Source organism: Chiloscyllium punctatum, chromosome 33, assembly GCF_047496795.1.
Source record: "Chiloscyllium punctatum isolate Juve2018m chromosome 33, sChiPun1.3, whole genome shotgun sequence".
In the NCBI taxonomy this organism is placed as follows: domain Eukaryota; kingdom Metazoa; phylum Chordata; class Chondrichthyes; order Orectolobiformes; family Hemiscylliidae; genus Chiloscyllium; species Chiloscyllium punctatum.
In genome coordinates, this window is record NC_092771.1 from 4,132,326 (window position 1) to 4,151,953 (window position 19,628).

The following is a 19,628-nucleotide window of genomic DNA, read 5'->3' on the forward strand; positions in this document are numbered from 1 at the left end:
TTTTCGACTAAAATTTAGGTTCTAAATTGGAGGAAGACTAATTTTGACCGTATTAGGCAAGAACTTTCATTCCTGATGAAGGGCTTTTGCCCGAACCATCGATTTTCCTGCTCCTCGGATGCTGCCTGACCTGCTGTGCTTTTCCAGCACCACTCTAATCTAGACTCTGATTTCCAGCTTCTACGGTACCCACTTCTGCCTAAGAACTTTCAAAAGCTGATTTGGGGCAGATGTTTGCAGGTAAAGGGACAGCTGGAAAATGGAAAACCTTCAAAAGTGAGATAACGAGAATCCAGAGACCGTGTATTCCTGTTAGGGTGAAAGGAAAGGCTCGTAGGTGTAAGAAATGCTGCATGACCAGCGAAATTGAGGTTTTCGTTAAAAAGAAGGAAGCATATGTCAGGTATAGACAGCAGAGATTGAATTTATTCTTAAGAGTCTAAAGGCAGTAGGAGTATACTTAAGAGGGAAGTCAGGATGACAGAAAGGGGACATGAGGTAACTTTGGCAAATAGAGTCAAAAGAGAATCCAAAAGGATTTTACAAATATATTAAGGACAAAAAAAGGTAATAGGGAGAGAATAGGGCCCCTCAAAGATCAGCAAGGCAGTGCATGTGTGGAGCCGCAGGTGATGGGGACATACTAAACGAGTATTTTGCATCAGTGTTTGCTGTGGAAAATGACATGGAAGATATAGAATATGGGGAAATAGATGGTGCCATCTTGAAAAGTGTCCATATTACAGAGGTGGTGTGCTGGAAGTGGATAGATCCCCAGGACCTGATCGGGTGTACCCTAGAATCCCATGGGAAGTTTAGGAAATGATTGCTGGCCTTATTGCTGGGATATTTGTAACATCAATAGTCATCAGGTGAGGTGCAGGAAGACTGGAGGTTGGCAAATGTGGTGCCAGTATTTTAGAAAGGGGGTAAGGAAAAGCCAGGGAACTATAGACCAGTGAGCCTGACATTGGTGATGAGCAAGTTGTTGGAGGGAATCCTGAGGGACAAGATTTACATGTATTTGGAAGGGGAAGGACTGATTAGGGATAGTCAGATGACTTTGTGCGTGGGAAATCATGTCTCAAACTTGATTGAGTTTTTGAAGAAGTAATGAAGGGATTGATGAGGGCAGAGCCGTAGACATGACCTATATGGACTTCATGATACGGAGTGCCAGTGTTGGACGAAGTTAAAAATCACAAAACACCATGTTATAATTTAACAGGTTTATTTGGAAGTACTAGCTTTCAGAATGCTGCTCCTTCTTCAGGTAGCTGGACTAAAAGCTAGAAAGCTTCCAAATAAACCTGGTGTTATGTGATTTTTAACTATATGGACTTCAGTAAGGTGTTCAACAAGGTTCCTCATGAGAGACTGGTTAGTGAGGTTAGATTTCATGGAATATAGTGAGAACTAGCCATTTGGATACAGAACTGGCTCGAAGGCAGAAGAGAGGGTGGTGGGGGAGGGTTGCTTTTCAGACTGGAATCCTATGACAAGTGGTATGCCACAAGGATCGGTGCTGGGTCCACTGCTTTTCATCATTTATATAAATGATTTGGATGTGAACTAGAAGGTATAGTTAGTAAGTTTGCAGATTACACCAAAATTGGAGGTATAGTGCTAAGCAAAGAGTACAACAGGATCTTGATCAGATGGTCCAATGGGCTGAGTGGCAGATGGAATTTAATTTAGATAAATGTGAGGTGCTGCATTTTGAAAAAGCAAATCAGAGCATGATTTCCCATTATGCATTTAATGGGAAAGTCCTGGGGGGTGTTGCTGAACAAAAAGAGACCTTGGAGTGCAGGTTCATAGTTTCTTGAAAGTGAAGTCGCAGGTAGATAGGATAGTGAAGCAAGCATTTGATATGTATTCCTTTATTGGTCAGAGCATTGAGCATAGGAGCTGGGAGGTCATGTAGCAGCTGTACAGGACATTGGTTAGGCCACTTTTGGAATATTGCATGCAATTCTGACTCCCTTCTATGGAAAGATGTTGTGAAACTTGAAAGGGTTCAGATAGGATTTGCAAGGATGTTGCCAGGGGTGGAGGATCTGAGCTTTCGGGAGAAGCTGAATAGGTTGGCTGTTTTCCATGGAGCGTTGGAGGCTGAGGGGTGACTTGAGAGGTTTATAAATCAAGAGGGCATGGATAGGATAAGTAGACAAGGTCTTTGTCCTGGAGTGGGGGAGTCCAGACTAGATGGCATATGTTTACGGTGAGAGTCGAAAAATTTAAAAGAGATCTAAGCGGCAAACCTTTTCACACAGAGGGTGGTGCATGTATGGAATGAACTGCTAGAGGAAAGCGCTTGAGGCTGGTACAATTGCAACATTTAAAAGGCATCTGGATGAGTATTTTAATAGGAAGGATTGAGGGGGATATGGGCCAATTGCTGGCAAATGGGACTAGATGAGGTTGGGATATCTGGTCATCGTGGACAAGTTGGACTGAAGGGTCTGTTTCTGTGCTGTGTGTCTTTATGACTCTAAGATGGAGAAGGTTGAATTAAGAGGATGATTGTATTCAAGGAAATACAATCCTAGCCTGTACAGAAGATTAAGGGGAGATCTAATTGGAGTATTTAAAATGTTTATAGAATTTGATAGGACAGACAGAAACCATTTCCTTTAGGCGTGAGAGTCCAGACGAGGGGACATGACCTTCAAATAAGTGTTTTGCCATCCAGAGATGCAAGGGAAGCACTTCCTTCACATAAAAGTGTGTAGAAATCTGGAACCTTTTCTTGAAAAACTGTTTAGGGTGTGGGTCAAATGAACATTTAAAATACTAGAATTACATTAGGAAATTGTATTACGAGTTATGGAATTAAGCCAGGCAAAAAAGGAGCTGCACATAGATAACTATAATTGAACTGAATTTCAGACATGAGAATTTTCTGACTTTTTTGTTCTGACCCTGAGTGAATACCTGTTAAATGCTGTCATAAACTTCTGATTCCAAAAGGGTAGATTTTCTATTAATGCCTTTCAGCCTTTTAAAGTTATTTTATAAATATTTATTTAAATGTAGTGTCATACTTGCTGGCCATCCACTGCTTATTACCTCTGAAATAATCCCCGGGCAGAGGAAATACTCACTGTTTATGCACTCCAACTTGAATAAAGTACCATGATTCTGGATTATGGAGCCTTCTGTTAATTAAAAATATAGACTTGCTTCATGTGAGATATGGAACACTTTCAGGAGAGGAGACCCGAATCCTGAATACCAGGTTAATGGCTGTTACCTGAAGACTATTGTATCTCTTGCTGCAACCATCTCTGACTTCCCCACTACCCCCTTCCAATCAGACACTTTGCCTTTCCAGACAAACCTGACTCAACATTGAGACTCTGACCGTGTTTGATAGATATTTTTTCGTCAGGCATTTGATTTTAAAGTCAGTGTGGTTCTCTTGATTAAAGTACTTGATCAATGTTTGTGGCATTTGCTTTAATGGCACTAGATATTGGTCTGGAGAGGGTAAAGGATTCTGAAAGTTTGTGGAAAAATATACAAATATATAAAACAGAGGTTACAGATTATAATTAATTTAGGAAGCATGAGAGATTCTAAGGCAGCTTGACACGGTAGGTACTGAAAGAAAGTTTCCACATTTGGCAATACAGAAATAGGAAACAGGAGTTAAAATTTTTTTTTGAGGGCTTCTCTCGAAACTTCAAGGGCTATGTTTTGATTTTTGCGGGTGACATTTTCATTCATGTGATGCAGTCATGTTCTAACAATATCTTCTGTAGTTGTATTGACATAAGGTATATGGACTCTCACAGAGCAAAATTAGATAATTCATCAACACTCACAATAATAATTGACTCTCCCTTGAACTTAAAGCCATAGCACACAAGGAAAGCATTTATTTTCGAAAGCCCCACTGTATTTAAATCATGTCAGGACAACAAATGTAATCTAGAAAGAAGTGTTTTGTCAAAATAATTCTCACGCATATAGTACTACATAGAAATGTCCATCACCTTCTGTACACCTCCACAGACTGGGGCAGTCACATTTTGTTATAAACCAGACCAATTCACCTGCAAATATATCAAGGAAACAGTCTAGACCCTAAATTTTATTTTAAGGTAGATGTTATTCGATTGGTTACTCTACTTTGCTTTAAGCAAATCACACTTTATTCTTGCCCTACAGTTAAAATACAAACAAAAGAAAGAAGATTTGGTATAACTTCAGCTCAGTTGGAAAACATGAGAGAATAATAGACCATTTAACCATTAAACAGCAACTGTTCTAATATTGTAACATTCCATAAACACACCCTTGGCAAAGGCAAATTCAGTAAAATAGATTGTCTCACACACAATGTTTCTCCAGTCCAGGAGAAAAGAACATCAAGAGAAAATTCTGGTTAAGAGAGAGAATTCCATTAACGAGCAGAGATCACTTAAAAGATTCTGATCAATGTTTAGGAGCAAGATAGTAACTCATTGTCGCAAAACTGCTTGAAATGGCCTTCTTTGGATTATGTAAGAGAATCCCAAATTCTGTGCCAAAAATTAGTTTCATGCATGAGAAGTCAGACTACTGTTAATTTACACCACAATTTAACATGCCTGTATTTACACACACCCAGATCAAAGACAGGAAGTATCAAAAGATTAAACTGGTTGATAATGAGAAATTTGTTAGACCCCAGCTTGTTTGATGGGAATTTAGTTTATTTATGGAAGATGTTTGTTATAGGAGAGAGAAAAGAGTCATCCTGACGCAAGGCAGACATTCAGTATTTTGAATTAGGATTTATAAGTCATTTAGTGTCACTCTGATATTTGTTGCGACTGAAAATTCTGTAAGGACCAGTGTATGTTTTCACTGGTTATACAAAGTTTATCCAGAGCAAACATGACCATGCTTTACATTGAGGCAGCACATTCACTTCAACTTGCAAAGGAAATTAAATATATGACGGCATTTGTGATATGTATAAATAACTTGGACGAAAATGTACATGGTTGAGTTAGTAAGTTTTTGCAGATGACACAAACCTTGGTGGAGTTGTGGATAGTGTAGAAGGTTGTTAAAGGATATAGCGGGATATGGATCAGGTTGCAAATATGGGCAGAGAAATAGCAGACGGAGTATAATCCAGGTAAGTGTGAGGTGCTGCATTTTGGGAGAACAAATGTTAAAGAAAAGCATACAGTTAATGGCAGGACCCTGAACAGCATTAATGTACAGAGGGATCTTGGGGTTCAAGTCCATAGCTCTCTGAAAGTGGTCACACAAGTAGATAGTGTGGTAAAGACGACATATAGCATGCTTGCCTTTATTGGTCGGAAAATTGTGTACGAGTGTCAAGACGTTAAAGTTGCAGCCTTAGAAGACTTTGGGTTCGGCCATACTAGAGTATCGCATTCAGTTCTGATTGCCACATTACAGGCAGGATGTGGAGACTTTGGGGAGGGTGCAGAAAACGTTTACCAAGATACTGTCTGGGTTAGAGGGTAAGATGTATAAAGAGAGGCTAGAAAAACTCAGGTTCTTTCTTCTGGAGCAGCGCAAGCTGAGGAGAGACTTGATAGAAGTCTATAAAATTAGGAGATACAGTCAGAATCCTGTTCCCAAAAAGGTGAAATTTCTCCAACTAGGGGGCATGCATTTAAAGTGAGAAGGGAAAGTTCAAGGGAGAGGTCAGAGGCAAGTTTTTTTTAAAAACAGAGTGGTAGGAGTCTGGAATGTGTTATGGACCAGGCCAGACTACCTCAAAACATTTCAAGAAAGTAGCCTGGACCTTAACTTTGCTAGTTGTTTCAAGCGGGGGTAAAGTGGATATTCCAGGAAAGATGCAGTAGGTTAAACCACTTAGTTTTAAACAAAACAGAATTTATTTACAAGGTTACCGAATGAAATACAAGCAAAAGAGAAAGAATACAGAATACTTAAATCTACTCAAAAACCCTACAGATTATCCCAATTTAATGATGCTGTTCCAAATACCTAAAACAATCCCCATAAACATCCCATGGCACAAAAGGTAAAATCAAAACACAGGGTCTTACAGGAGAGAGAAAGGTGGCAGCATGGAATATCTTCCATGTAGTTGTTTCTTGAACTAGCAGCCTCAAACTGAACTGACTGCTTGAACAGCCAGACTGCTAAAACCAAACCAAACCAGAGGAAAGCTGAGCTAGAGAATTGGCCACGCACTTTTCATTGTACAAGTTTTTCTTAAAATGTAAAAGGCCTTTTGCCTGAGGCGGTGTCTGTTAGCTATAATCAAATTGGCTTTAAAACACATCCAAGCCAGATTTTTCGGAATCACTGCTTTTACAACCTCTCTGGAAAAATAAGCCAAGGACAGTATAACCATGTTAAAGGATCAGCGTCATCACAAGCACATTATCAGATGTGGTGGTGGAGGCTGGTACAACAGGTGTGTTTAAATAACTTAGATAAGTCATGAATATGCAAGGAATGGAGGATTATGGACCAATGGCAGACAGAAGGGATTAGTTTAATTTGGCATCATATTTGGCACAACAAAAGGGCCCATTCTGTGCTTTACAGTTCCATGTTCTGTGTTCTAAAGGATATTGCTGAAAAGAATTATACTCAGTGAATGCAAACTGTACACAGTATAAAAGTTTGATGGATATTCTCTTACGTTTTGGCTAATGCAAAGAAAGTGGACAGGTAGCTTAACATTTAATATTTTTGATGAAACAGCTGCTATTGTAAATTTATTGTAATTGTAATCCAAAGATAATTTTAGTGAAGGTACGAGTAATTTAAAGATTCCTTGAAGAACTGTGCCGGATTTACAGGTTGTGTTGGCTGTGTGCAGCACCTTCATCTGAGTCAGATAGTTACAGCGTCAGGTTCCGTTTCAGAGGTAAGTTAAAAAAACCATCTAGATTAAAATTTCAGTGCATTCCTGAGGAAATATTAACAGAGGGCCAATACTGAGGCAGTGCTGTGCTAGCAGAGATCAGTATTGAAGGAGTGCCATGTTGTCAGAAAGTCAGTACTGAGGCAGCACTGCACTGTTAGAGAGTCAGTGCTGAAAGAGCACAATGTTGTAAGAGAAGGACTATTGAGGGGATGCCATGGTATCAGAGGGCCAGTACCGTAGGAGCACATGCTAAAGTGGAGTCAGTACGTTGTGACCAAAAGCTGTTGAAGGGACATTACTACAGATGTGCCACACTGCCAGATGTGCAAGCTGCAGGATCACTGTGTCATCCCGTTTCCCTATCCCCATATTAGTTGAATCAAACACTTAGAGACACAGTAGGACTTTACCTCCTTCATCTTTATTCTGGGCCTGGAGATAGAGAGAACAATCGCCCATGTGCAGAGACATGAGATCTTTGTGTTCTTTCGAACAGCAGATTGGTGGGCAGCACGGTGGCACAGTGGTTAGCACTGCTGCCTCACAGCACCAGAGACCCGGGATCAATTCCTGCCTCAGGCAACTGTCTGTGTGGAGTTTGCACATTCTCCCCGTGTCTGCGTGGGTTTCCTCCCACAGTCCAAAAATGTGCAGGTTAGGTGAATTGGCCATGCTAAATTGCCCGTAGTGTTAGGTGAAGGGGTAAACCTAGGGGAATGGGTCTGAGTGGGTTGCTCTTTGGAGGGTCCGTGTGGACTTGTTAGGCCGAAGGGCCTGTTTCCACACTAAATAATCTAATCTATGAATCGTTAAGGAATTATATAGTCACGTACAGGGATTAAGGCATAATCTATGATTGTAACAGTCACCCAATCAGCAAGCATCAACAATAAAGTTTATACAATGGATGTTCTTAACCTTGTTAACTGGTGTTACATCATGGATTTTCCTTACCTCGTTAACCCACTACCCTTGCCTCCAGCACCTCATTGTTTACTACAAGTTCTTATCTGGTCAAAGTCATGCTAGCTGAGCCTTTGTCTCACAACCCAAAACTTAATTTTTTTCCCTACCTGCTCAGACATTATACACATTCTTATTCCCTCCTTTTCTCATTTCGTGATAACAACCAAGATAGCACACCAGTTTTCATATGACTCTGACAGCCACTATTTCAGCAAGTTATTGACACACAATGTACAATTATTATAACAACAAAAATTACTAGTCAGTGCAGTAAGTAGAATTTCTAGGATCCTGCCATGTGGGAAAAAAGTTCACCAGTAAAGTTCTTAAAATCACAGTCATTAGAGTAAGAAAAAGGGATCAAAAAAGTGTTAAGGCAATAAAATTAGTTATAACCATCTCTGATTGAGAACTCAACAGCACTTGTTGGAGAGCATGAAGCCATAGATTCTGGCAGCCTTTCCAAATGTTCTGAGGGGCAGGGCCTGTTTTGCTCTCACACGATCGCAAATTCAGGACCGTCACTTTATACATCACGGATTCTGACCTTATGTTGACTATGCCTGTTACCCATCCAGGGCCATTTCCATGATTCTTACACTGAACTTCGTCCCTTGGTATCAAATGGTCTCTCTCACTTGGCGAAGTCTTGTGCCTGGCATTGGTGTTCCTGATGCCATTTCACCCTCCACCTAGATTGGGGAAGATCAGGGGATGGTAAATGGGATCCAAGTCAATGTGTTTGTTGAAAGAGTTCCTGTTGGAATGCCATGCTTCTAGGAATTCTCATGCATGAGGAGAAAGTGAGGACTGCAGATGCTGGAGATCAGAGCTTAAAAATGTGTTGCTGGAAAAGCGCAGGTCAGGCAGCATCCAAGGAACAGGAGAATCGACGTTTCGGGCATTAGCCCTTCTTCAGGAATGAGGAGGGTGTACCAAGCAGGCTAAGATAAAAAAGGTTGGGGGGAGGGGTGTTGGGAATACGATAGGTGGAAGGAGGTTAAGGTGAGGGTGATAGGCCAGAGAGGGGGTGGGGGTGGAGAGGTCGGGAAGATGATTACAGGTCAAAAAGGCGGTGCTGCGTCTGAGGTTTGGGACTGAAAAAAAGATGGGGGGGGGGGGCGGGAGGGGAAATGAGAAAGCTGGAGAAATCTGCATTCATCCCTTGTGGTTGGAGGGTTCCTAGGCGGAAGATGAGGCGCTCTTCCTCCAGGCGTCGTGTTGCCATAATCTGGCAATGGAAGAGGGGGAGTTAAAGTGTTCAGCTACGGGGTGGTTGGGTTGGTTGGTGCGGGTGTCCCAAGGTGTTTTCTGAAACATTCTGCAAGTAGGCAGCCTGTCTCCCCAATGTATAGCAACAGTCCATCTTCCGCAGCTACACTGGCACCACCCCCCCACCCCCCTTTTCCTCCGCTACATTGATGACTGCATCGGCGCTACCTTGTGCTCCCACGAGGAGGTTGAACAGTTCATCCACTTTACTAACACCTTCCACCCCGACCTCTAATTTACCTGGACCATCTCAGACTCCTCCCTCCCCTTCCTAGACCTCTCCATTTCTATCTCGGACGACCGACTCAACATGGACGTTTACTATAAACCGACTGACTCCCACAGCTACCTCGATTACACCTCCTCCGACCCTACCCCCTGTAAAACTGCCATCCCATATTCCCAATTCCTTTGCCTTCGCCGCATCTGCTCCCAGGAGGACCAATTCCAATACCGAACAACGCAGATGGCCTCCTTCTTCAAAGACCGCAATTTCCCCTCAGACCTTGATGATGGTCTCCACTTCCCGCTCCTCCACCCTTGAACCCCGCCCTTCCAATCGCTACCAGGACAGAACCCCACTGGTCCTCACCTACCACCCCACCAACCTCCAGATACATCGTATATCCTTAGTCATTTTTGCCACCTCCAAACGGACCCCACCACCAAGGATATATTTCCCTCCCCACCCCTATCAGCGTTCCGGAGTGACCATTCCCTCCATGACTCCCTCGTCAGATCCACAACCCCCATCAACCCAACCTCCACTCCCGGCACCTTCCCCTGCAACGGCAAGAAATGCAAAACTTGCACCCACACCTCCCCCCTTACTTCCCTCCAAGTCCCCAAGGAATCCTTCCATATCCGTCAGAAATTCACCTGCACCTCCACACACATCATTTACTGCATCCTCTGCACCCGATGTGGCCTCCTCTATATTGGGGAGACAGGCCGCCAACTTGCGGAACGTTTCAGAGAATACCTCTAGGACACCCGCACCAACCAACACTTCAACTCCCCCTCCCACTCTGCCAAGGACATGGGACGAATGCAGATTTCTCCAGCTTTCTCATTTCCCCTCCCCCCTTGTCTTTTGACCTGCAATCTTCTTCCCGACCTCTCCGCCCCCACTCCCTCTCCGGCCTATCACCCTCACCTTAACCTATCGTATTCCCAACGCCCCTCCCCACTATCTTTTATCTTAGCCTGCTTGGCACACCCTCCTCATTCCTGAAGAAGGGCTTATGCCTGAAACATTGATTCTCCTGTTCCTTTGATGCTGCCTGACCTGCTGCGCTTTTCCAGCAACACATTTTTAAATTCTCATGCATGAGGCAACCAGAAATCTATCAACAAACACATTGACTTGGATCCCATTTTCCACCCCTGAGAAAAAGAGCAGGAAATGATGTCACCACAGGAAATGACATCATCCACCCAAGGAAACCCAAACATATAAATAGAAAGCAGGCTACACCACCAGTGCTTCATCCAGAGGCTCACTGAAGATATTATCTAGTATGGTGACAAAATGTCTAAAAATGCACCTTCCAGCTCAACGAGCAAACCTACATCCAGAACCTCAACCTGAGCTACAAATCTTCTCAAAGCAAGGCTGTTTGCTGTTTTTTAAAGCCATGCTTCAAAGTTCCAAGGCCTGGATGATGGGTGGTATGGAGCTGTCCTTATATGTTGAATCTCATTTGACTTTAAGAAATAACCAAATTCCTTGCTGGAAAACAAGGATCATTGTTGGCCTTTTGGCCCAACAAGTCCACACTGATCCTCCGATCAGTAACCCACCCAGACCCAATCCCCTACCCTATTACTGACCCCTGACTGATGCACCTAACATCTCTGAACGCTATGGGCAATTTAGTATGGCCAATTCACCTAACCTGCACATCTTTGGATTGTGGGAAGAAACTGAAGCACCAAGAGGAAACCCAAGCAAACACAGGGAGAATGTGTAAACTCCACATAGACTGTCGCTCGAGGCTGGAATTGAACCCAGGTCCCTGGTGCTGTGAGGCAGCAGTGACCACTAACCCAAACTATGGCCCATTATCTGTGATCAAAACTTACGGAACTCTGTTGAAACAGATGCATGTAGCTTTTCTATCATTGCTTTGTTTGACGAATGTATTCTATGCATGCCCAATTATTTTGAGTGGATGTCTACAATGAAAAAGAACATTGAACTCACGAAAAGGACCTGCATAGTCAACCTGCAACTACATTCAAGTTTTATCTGGCCACTCCCACAGATTTGGGGGAGCTGCTGGCACTAATTGTTGTCCTTGTTGGTACTCTGGGTACTTACGCACCAACACAGCTATGTCCGCGTCAAAGCCTGGCCACCTGACATCTCGGCGACATTGTCATTTTGGAAAGTCCTGGATGGCGCTAGTGAAGTTCAGCCAGTATTTGTCAGCAATGAAAGCCCAAATGGCCATCTCGTATATTGGTACAATGTGTATTTATGAGTAATAATTATAGCATACTTCTGAGAATCCTGGTCTAAATGCAATTGCAAGTACGCATGGCTAATATCCAGCTTCGCTAAAGGACAGGCCCCTGCCAGCATATAAATTCATTATGCAAGGGATGGAGTATTTATCCTACTGTGAAAAGCAGTTTGCCATTTGTTTAAAATCCCCACAAAGGTGAACCGACCCATTGGGCTTCAAAATCAGTTTGACCACTCCTGTCCATTCTATAAATTAGACTGATTTGATGATTCCTTTACTTTCTAACCTTTTGATTTCTGTCTCTACTTCTCCCTGTAAAGCAAATGGCATTGGACTGGCCTTGTAGAATGATGGAATTGCTTTTTGGTCAAAATGCAACATTGACTTGGCTTTTCTGATCATTTGAAGACCTTTCTAGGAAAACTTCTAAGTATTAATTAGGACTTCACTCAGGCAGCCATTTTTTAATTGAAAAGTGTTGAGCCAATCTAGGTGAAACTAATTTCACCCTAACAAGCTTGGATCCAAGCCTTTTCCAACTATCACTGGTAATTGAACCAGCTGCTTGTCATAAGAGGCTGGAACTAAAATTCAACCCTTAATCTGCAAAGATCCCCACTATAGCTTCTCAGCCTAGCTGAGGTCTTGTGCAAAATTAAGACCTAGAGTCCAGAGGTCTAGAATTTTATTAAAAACTGGTCTGCAGTAGCTGATATTGCTGTGCCAGTATTGACCTCCATGAGAACTAGATGACTTTTTTTCATTTTTTAAAAAAAGTAGATTTTTAAATATTACAACAAATACAAAACAATGCAATTCAAAACAGTACAAAAATAGTACAAAACTGAACCCAAATAATAATAAAATAAATTCCCGAACCCACCCTCCCATACGAATGTATAAACATATAGAGAAGTATAAAATTTAAAAAACCTAAACTAGCTATTGAACTAAATAAATAAATACCTAACAAAAACAAATAAATAGTAATAACTCAGCCCAGCCAAACAAAACACTCATACATTCACAGTTCCTCCTCCCTGGATATTGGACTCATGAAACACAATCGTTATGGCTTTTTAAAAGCCCTTGTTAGTGTGGCAGATAAATCGGTGTCCAGATATTTCAAAAAGGGTTGCCATGTCTTGTAAAAATTCTCAGTTTTGTGGTGTACCATATTTGTGAGAAAATCCAGGGAATATGCTCCATAACAATCTTCCGCCAACCCGACAGGTCTGGGGGGTTTTCTGATATCCAACCTAGCAAGATATTCTTCCTTGCACAGAACGTAAGAATATTGAAAAGTTTTTTCTTATGAGAGTCTGCAGGAAATACAATGGGTAGGCTCAAAAGGAGGAAAATAGGATCCTTCCCCACCCCTACACCTAAAATCCTCTCCATTGCACCCACCACAGCGCTCCAATATGTTTGAAACCTGTCACAAGACCAAAGACAATGGGTAAGAGTGCCCGTGCAGAGCTTGCACTTGGGACATGCTGAAGATACCCCTGGTTTAAATTTTGACAAACGGTCTTGGGTGAAGTGGACGCTGTGGAGAATCTTCAACTGTAAAGCATGGGTCCTATTGCAAATTGATATCTTCCTTGCATTCTCCCAAATATCCTCCCATGCCTCTGAAGAAACTTCAACACCCAGCTCTCTTTCCCACATCTTGCAGAGTTGATCAGACTCATCTGAGGTGGCACCCCCCCCCAGTTGGTGATATAAAGTACTGACAGAGAGTGTACTCTTAGCCCTTGTTAGTGTGGTCAGTCAAAAGTGTGGTCTTTTATGAATAAAATCCCTAACTTGAAAAGAAACGAAAGAGATCTCGATTAGGTAACTTGTACTTCCGTACTAACTGATCGCAGGACATCATTACGTTTCCCTCAAATAACTCACCCATGCAAGATATACTCCTAGCTGCCCGACGTTTAAATCCTGAATCTATCATACCCGGTTGAAAATCCGGCATACCCACTAAAGGTGTAAACAAAGATGTTTTGCCAATATTACCTTCCCTCTGCCGAATTGCCCTCCATGCTTTTAACAGTATTGATGACTATTGGGTTATGGCAATACTCCCTTCCTGTCCTCACCTTATCCAAAAACAGCAAACTGGTGAGGGGGCACCTTGCCTGGGAGACTTTGATATCTAGCCATATTGAAAGAGGGTCCCCACAAACCCAATCACTTACGTAGGTCAAAAGCGAGCTTAATTGGTCATTTTTAATGTCCGAAAGGTCTACTCCCCCCAATCTGAGGCAACTGCAGTTTGGCTAATTTAATGAGGGGGCGTTTATGGTGCCAGATAAAGGAGCTGAACCAATTGTTCAGTCTCCTGAGTGTTTGTTTATTTATTTTTTTTGTGTGTGTGTATAGATGTGAGACACAGTGAAAGACACAAAGTGCACGAATCTTTATTCAATTTCCACCACCAGGAAGATAGGAAAAACAGTGTTTGTTTATTGAAAATCATGTGGAGCATCCGTATAGGGTATAGCAAACAAGGGAGAATATTCATCTTAATAAGCGCTATCCGACCCAACCATGAGACTGGAATTGCCTTCCATCTTTGGTGATCTTATTTAATTTTTTCAAATAATTGAGTAAAATTGGCTTTGAACAGGCACTCCAGAACTGGAGTAATGAATATGCTCAAATATACAATACCTTCCCTGTGACCACCTAAATGGGAATCTATAGTCACTCCCAAGAGGCAACTCTTTCGTAAGACCACCCATAGGCATAGCCTCTGATTTAGCAAAAGTAATCTTATGCCCTGAAAAAGCGCCAAACGCATGAATGCATTGTATCAGGCAAGGCACTAAGACTGCTGGATTTGTCAAGAAAATTAGAACATCGTCTGCATACAGTAAGCTCTTAAGTAATTTTGACCCCACTTCTGGAGTTGATATATTGAGATCCCCATGAATAGCCTCTGCCAATGGTTCAATCACCAACGTAAAAAGTAATGATGAAAGGGGACAGCCCTGCCGGCTGCCCCTAGAAATATTAAAATTGCTTGATTGTACCCCGTTGGTAATGACTGCCGCGAGAAGTACACTGTAGAGAATCTTTACCCATCTTATGAAAACTTCATCCAGACCAAACCAGTCTAGAGTATAGGAAAGGTACGGCCCCTCAACTCTGTCAAATGCCTTCTCTGCATCTAAAGAAATCACCAATCCCTGTATTGACTGCTGTTGGCATGCTTGAATTACATTTAGCAGCCTCCTAACATTATTGGAGGATCTGCAACCCTTTATGAAGCCCGTCTGATCCTCTTTAATAATAGAGGGTAACACAGTCTCCAGCCTTAACACAAGAGCCTTAGAGAGGACCTTAAAGTCCACATTTAAGAGCGAGATGGGCCTGTATGAAGCAGTCTTCCGGATCTTTCCCTTTAAGGATAAGTGAAATATTGGCATCTTACAGAGATGGTGGGAAACAATCGTGACTGTGTGAATCATTAAACATATTCAGCATCGGGCCTGACACTACTAAAAAATTCCTTACAGAATTCACTGGGAAGTCCATCAGGACCTGTCGCCTTTCCACTCTGAAGCTGCCTCACAGCTTCCTGCACTTCTTGCTCTGATAATGGGGCATTGGGAAAGGACTGTTGAGCGGGAGTCACACCCGGGAGCTTCAGATCTCTAAAAAAAAAAAGATTCCATTTTGGCCTGCCCCTCCTCACAAGTCTCAGACTGATATAACTTAGAGTAGAATCTCTGGAACGCCACATTAATCTTTTTAGAATCACATGTTAGGTTCCCAGACCCTTCCCTAATCGCTGTAATAGTTTATGGGGCACTTCTCTTTCTGGCAAGGTATGCTCGTATAACCTTTGCTTTGCAAAAGCGAACTCCTTCTTTGCCGTCTGCTTGAGCATGGAATTTAGTGTAGACCGCAGTGCTGTAATCCTTTGTAGTTTGACCAACGAGGGTCGGTCAAAATAGGCCTTCTTGGCTGCCTTCAACCGTGCTTCAAGGAGACATTGCTGCTCACCCTTCTGCCGCTTCCTACTGGTGGAATATGAAATAACTAACCCCTTGGCATAAGCTTTGGCAGTTTCCCAGAGAACAGATGAGCTATCAACCGAGCCTATGTTGATGTCTAGGAATGCCCGAAATTCCCTAGAGAAATACTCCACAAATTTACTGTCCATGAGAATAAAAGGGGTCCATTCGCCAGTACCTTCAATCCACTGTAACATCCTTAATCTTAATCATGAGGTACACTGGAGCGTGATCAGAGATGGCAATATTACCAATCATACAGGATGCCACCAGATCCAAGGTTACCGCAGGGGTCAGAAAAAAAAAAATCCAATCCTCGTGTGACATCTATGAGATTGGAGAAAAACGTGAAATCCCTACTTGTAGGGTGGAGACACCTCCTGACGTCCACCAGCCCTAATTCCCCAGACAAACCCAATAACTGTTTGGTTTGTGCAGAGGGTATCGAGGGACCTTTAGGCAACCTGTCTGCTGTGGGGTCCATGAGGCAGTTAAAATCTCCCCCTATAATGATGTGCCGATACTGGAGAGACTTATCAGTTTAGGAAAAGCATCTACCAAGAATTTAAGAGGATGAGCTGGGGGACAATAAACATTTAAAATGCCATATTCTTCCCCATTTATCAAAGCTTTAAGAATTACAAACCTCCCATATGTGTCTTTAATACATTCCAACAATTTAAATGAGAGATTTTTCCTAACCAATATAACCACTCCCCGACTTCTGGTATTAAAATGATGAAATATAAACTCGGTCAAAGCCATTCTGCTGTAATTTCAGATGCTCTTTGTCTCCTGTAACAAAGCAATATCCACCCTCTCCTTTCTAAGACTCAAGAGTACCTCCTTCCTCTTAATTGGTGAGTTACTTCCCTTGATATTCCAGGTACACCATTTACTCAAATCACTAGCCATAATCTTCTGCAATTACATTTAAATTCCAGAGAGGAGGAACCCGAACCACAAAGTGCTGAGCCTTAGTGTCGCATGGTCCACCAAATATAAAAACTACATAAAACTAAAACCACTACATTTAACAAAGAAAAATTATTAAAAATTAAAAAAAAAATAACAAAAACTAGAAAACAAAGCAACATATAAAGCGCCAATAGCGTGGAGTAGGGGAACTCACCCCCTGCCCGGAGGGGGCAACTACCTGTCCCGAACTGCCCATAAATAGGCATCTAACCATCTCAACCACCTTCACTTCTCCCAGCTAGAGCCACATGGCAAGCACAACCTAAAAAGAATAAACACCCCATAGAGTATCAATATGAATAAAAAAAAACCATTTTTTTTAAATAAAAGGGAATAAATACCCCACCTTTGGTATGTCCTAACTTAGAAATTTAAAAAATGTACATCTTAACCACTGCCAGACACAGTTTGAACCAATCAATAGAGGAAAAAAAAGGGGCAAAACAAAGCTCCAACCAGATTTCCTCCATTTCTTTTACAGAATGATAAACTCATTCCCAAGCAACAATATTTATACAAACTACAATTATTTAAATTAGGTTAGTTTGTCCACAAAGTCTCTTGCCTTCTCCGATGTGTCAAAGGGATGCATGGATCCATCCAAGATGATCCGAAGCACTGCCAGATATGTCAGGGAGTACTGAATCCCAAGTTCCTTCAGTCTTCTCTTGACACCATCATATGATTTTCGTTTCTGGATCACTGCCGCTGAAAAGTCCTGAAAAAACATGATCTTAGACCCCTCGTAAATTAGGGCCTTTGGATCCTTCCCCTGGAGTCTGGAAGCCTCCATGACTCTCTCCTTATCCCAGTAACGATGGAACCGCACCAGGAAAAGGACAAGGGTGTTGACCCAGACCAGACCTCCGCGCTGCAACCCGGTGAGCCCTCTCTATCTTCAATCCTCTCATGCCAGTCTCCAAGTCAAGGAATTTCAGAAGCCAATCTTCAACAAATTCCACAGGCCACTCACCTTCCTTACCCTCAGGCAGACCGATGATCCGAATGTTTTTTCTCCTGCCCCTCTTTTCAAGATCATCCACTTGGTCATGCAAATTACAAACCTGCGTCTTCAGGGCTTGGACCTCTTCCTTGAGTGAACTGGCATCAGCTTCCACCACTGTGACCCTGTGCTCTACCTCATCTGTCCTCTTTTCCAGGTCTCCCAGCTGCTGCTCATCCTTCTGCAGCATGAGAGAGACTGGAGCCAGCTTCTCTTCAATCTGTTTCCCCAACATCTCACGCGATTTTGAGAGCTGGTTCACCAGGTCCTGGAGAGTAATTGGCTCAGAGGCTGCTGCAGGCCCGGTCTTAGATGCTCCTCATCCCTTTTTAGGCATTTCTGGACAGCTGAAATACAGGTAAGTCAATTTTTAAATGTTTCTTGGGGCTCCACAATCTTTCCACTGCCCCAAGAAATCCTGATGACCTGGGTTGGACAGGTTAAAGGACCGTCCTGCTCCTGCTGCGATACGAAGCTCTGCAGTGCGATCTTCTCAGATCGCCGCCATCTTAGATCCCCCGGATGACTATTTAAATCAGGCTTTTGAACTGCTTCATACAGAATCAGGCATGAGTGTGTCAATATTTGTGACACTCACCTTTTTATATGTCAGGCAGGGTTCCCTGATTGCGCTGTTAATCTGGCCCAGAGAACTCATTCTGTAAGATCCAGTTCACAGACCTTGTTACAGTTACTACAGAGGACACTTTTTTAAAACTTCGGGATCGCCCTTTTAGGAGAGATGAGAATTTTCTCTTTGAGAGTTGGGCTACCTTTGAACTCCCTGCCTCAGAAGGTGATGGAGGATGAATCTTTAAATAATTTTAAGGTGGAGGTAGGTAGACTTCCATTAGGCAGAGGAATCAAAAGGTTACCAGGGTAGTTGTAAATGTAAAATTCAAAACACAAACAAACTGAGCAGCCATGATCTTATTAAATAAGGCAATAAAACTGCAAATACTGGAATCCAAAGTAGATAAGTAGGATGCTGGAAGAACACAGGAAGTCAGGCAGCATCAGGAGATGGAGAAGTCAATGTTGAGTATAACCTTTCTTCAGGAATGGAGGTGGGGGTAGGCAGATCAGATTTCAGGAACCTATTAGTCTACTTCTGTTTCCTACTTGTTTGTTTGTTAGTAAGCGAGGAGAGAGATTAAGAAATTTCATAACTAAAGATTTTAGGAGTGTGGAATATTTTGCCACAGAATATTTGAAACAGGAGAAATTACATATTTTAAGAGAAAATTAAGTGAGTATTTGTCACAAGCAATAATGATATTATTAAACTGGAGTTAGTTTTTCATTGTTCTAGCACAGTTGGTGGAGAAGGAGCTTCAGTGTGAGCTTTAATTCAGTTAGCCATGTTCCATAAAACTCATACCTACTGATTACCAGCTTCCCTTTTTTTTTTTAAGAAAAACCAAAACACACAAAACAGAAGAGAAAACCAGAAGGCAAATGTTTCCCGGCTCTGAGAACTAACTATTCCCCACAGCTCAGAGTCAGTCACCTGAAATGAGGAGATTCTCACCTCCTAGAACTAGCTTCCCATATTTATACAAGCAATTCACACCCAATTAACTTTAAAACTTTAATTTATATATCCATCACCTGGGCCCCACCTCTGACCCAAGAGGTTCAGTTCCCATCTGCTCAAGTAGTGTGTATTAACATCTTTGAACAAGTTGATTTACAAAATATCTGTATCCATCAACAGTTCCCTCATTCCATTAGGCTGCAAGCTTTCTCTCAAACTATATTAGATATTAAATAATAACATCCTTCTGTGAACAAAAGACTTCCATTTCTTTGGAGTCCACTCTGATCTCAGCTTCTCCTAAAGTGCTTTACCATACACCTAAGTAGCTTTGAAGTGGGAATTAATATATGGATAATATGGTGTAAATGACACAGTGTATTTTTTTTTAAAAATTATCTGAGAGTTTTCATTTCCAGAATTTTTTTGAGGATTCTCTAGATGGTTATAAATAAAATAATCTACTCCTCTGAAATTTATTTATACTCTTGATGATCATGTC

At 42.1% G+C, this 19,628-nt stretch overlaps 1 protein-coding gene across 3 annotated transcripts in view; it reads left to right on the forward strand.

The window, feature by feature from the left end:
• Window positions 1–19,628, forward strand: part of fam189a1 (family with sequence similarity 189 member A1) — a 99,927-nt gene that overhangs the window by 4,673 nt on the left and 75,626 nt on the right. Inside the window, exon 2 of one of the 3 annotated variants that reach the window (XM_072552750.1) lies at window positions 17,747–17,947. The exons of the other annotated variants lie outside the window; for them this stretch is intronic. The gene's annotated coding sequence lies outside the window, so the exon portion shown is untranslated. The remainder of the gene's footprint in view (window positions 1–17,746; window positions 17,948–19,628) is intronic. 3 annotated transcript variants of the gene reach the window in all.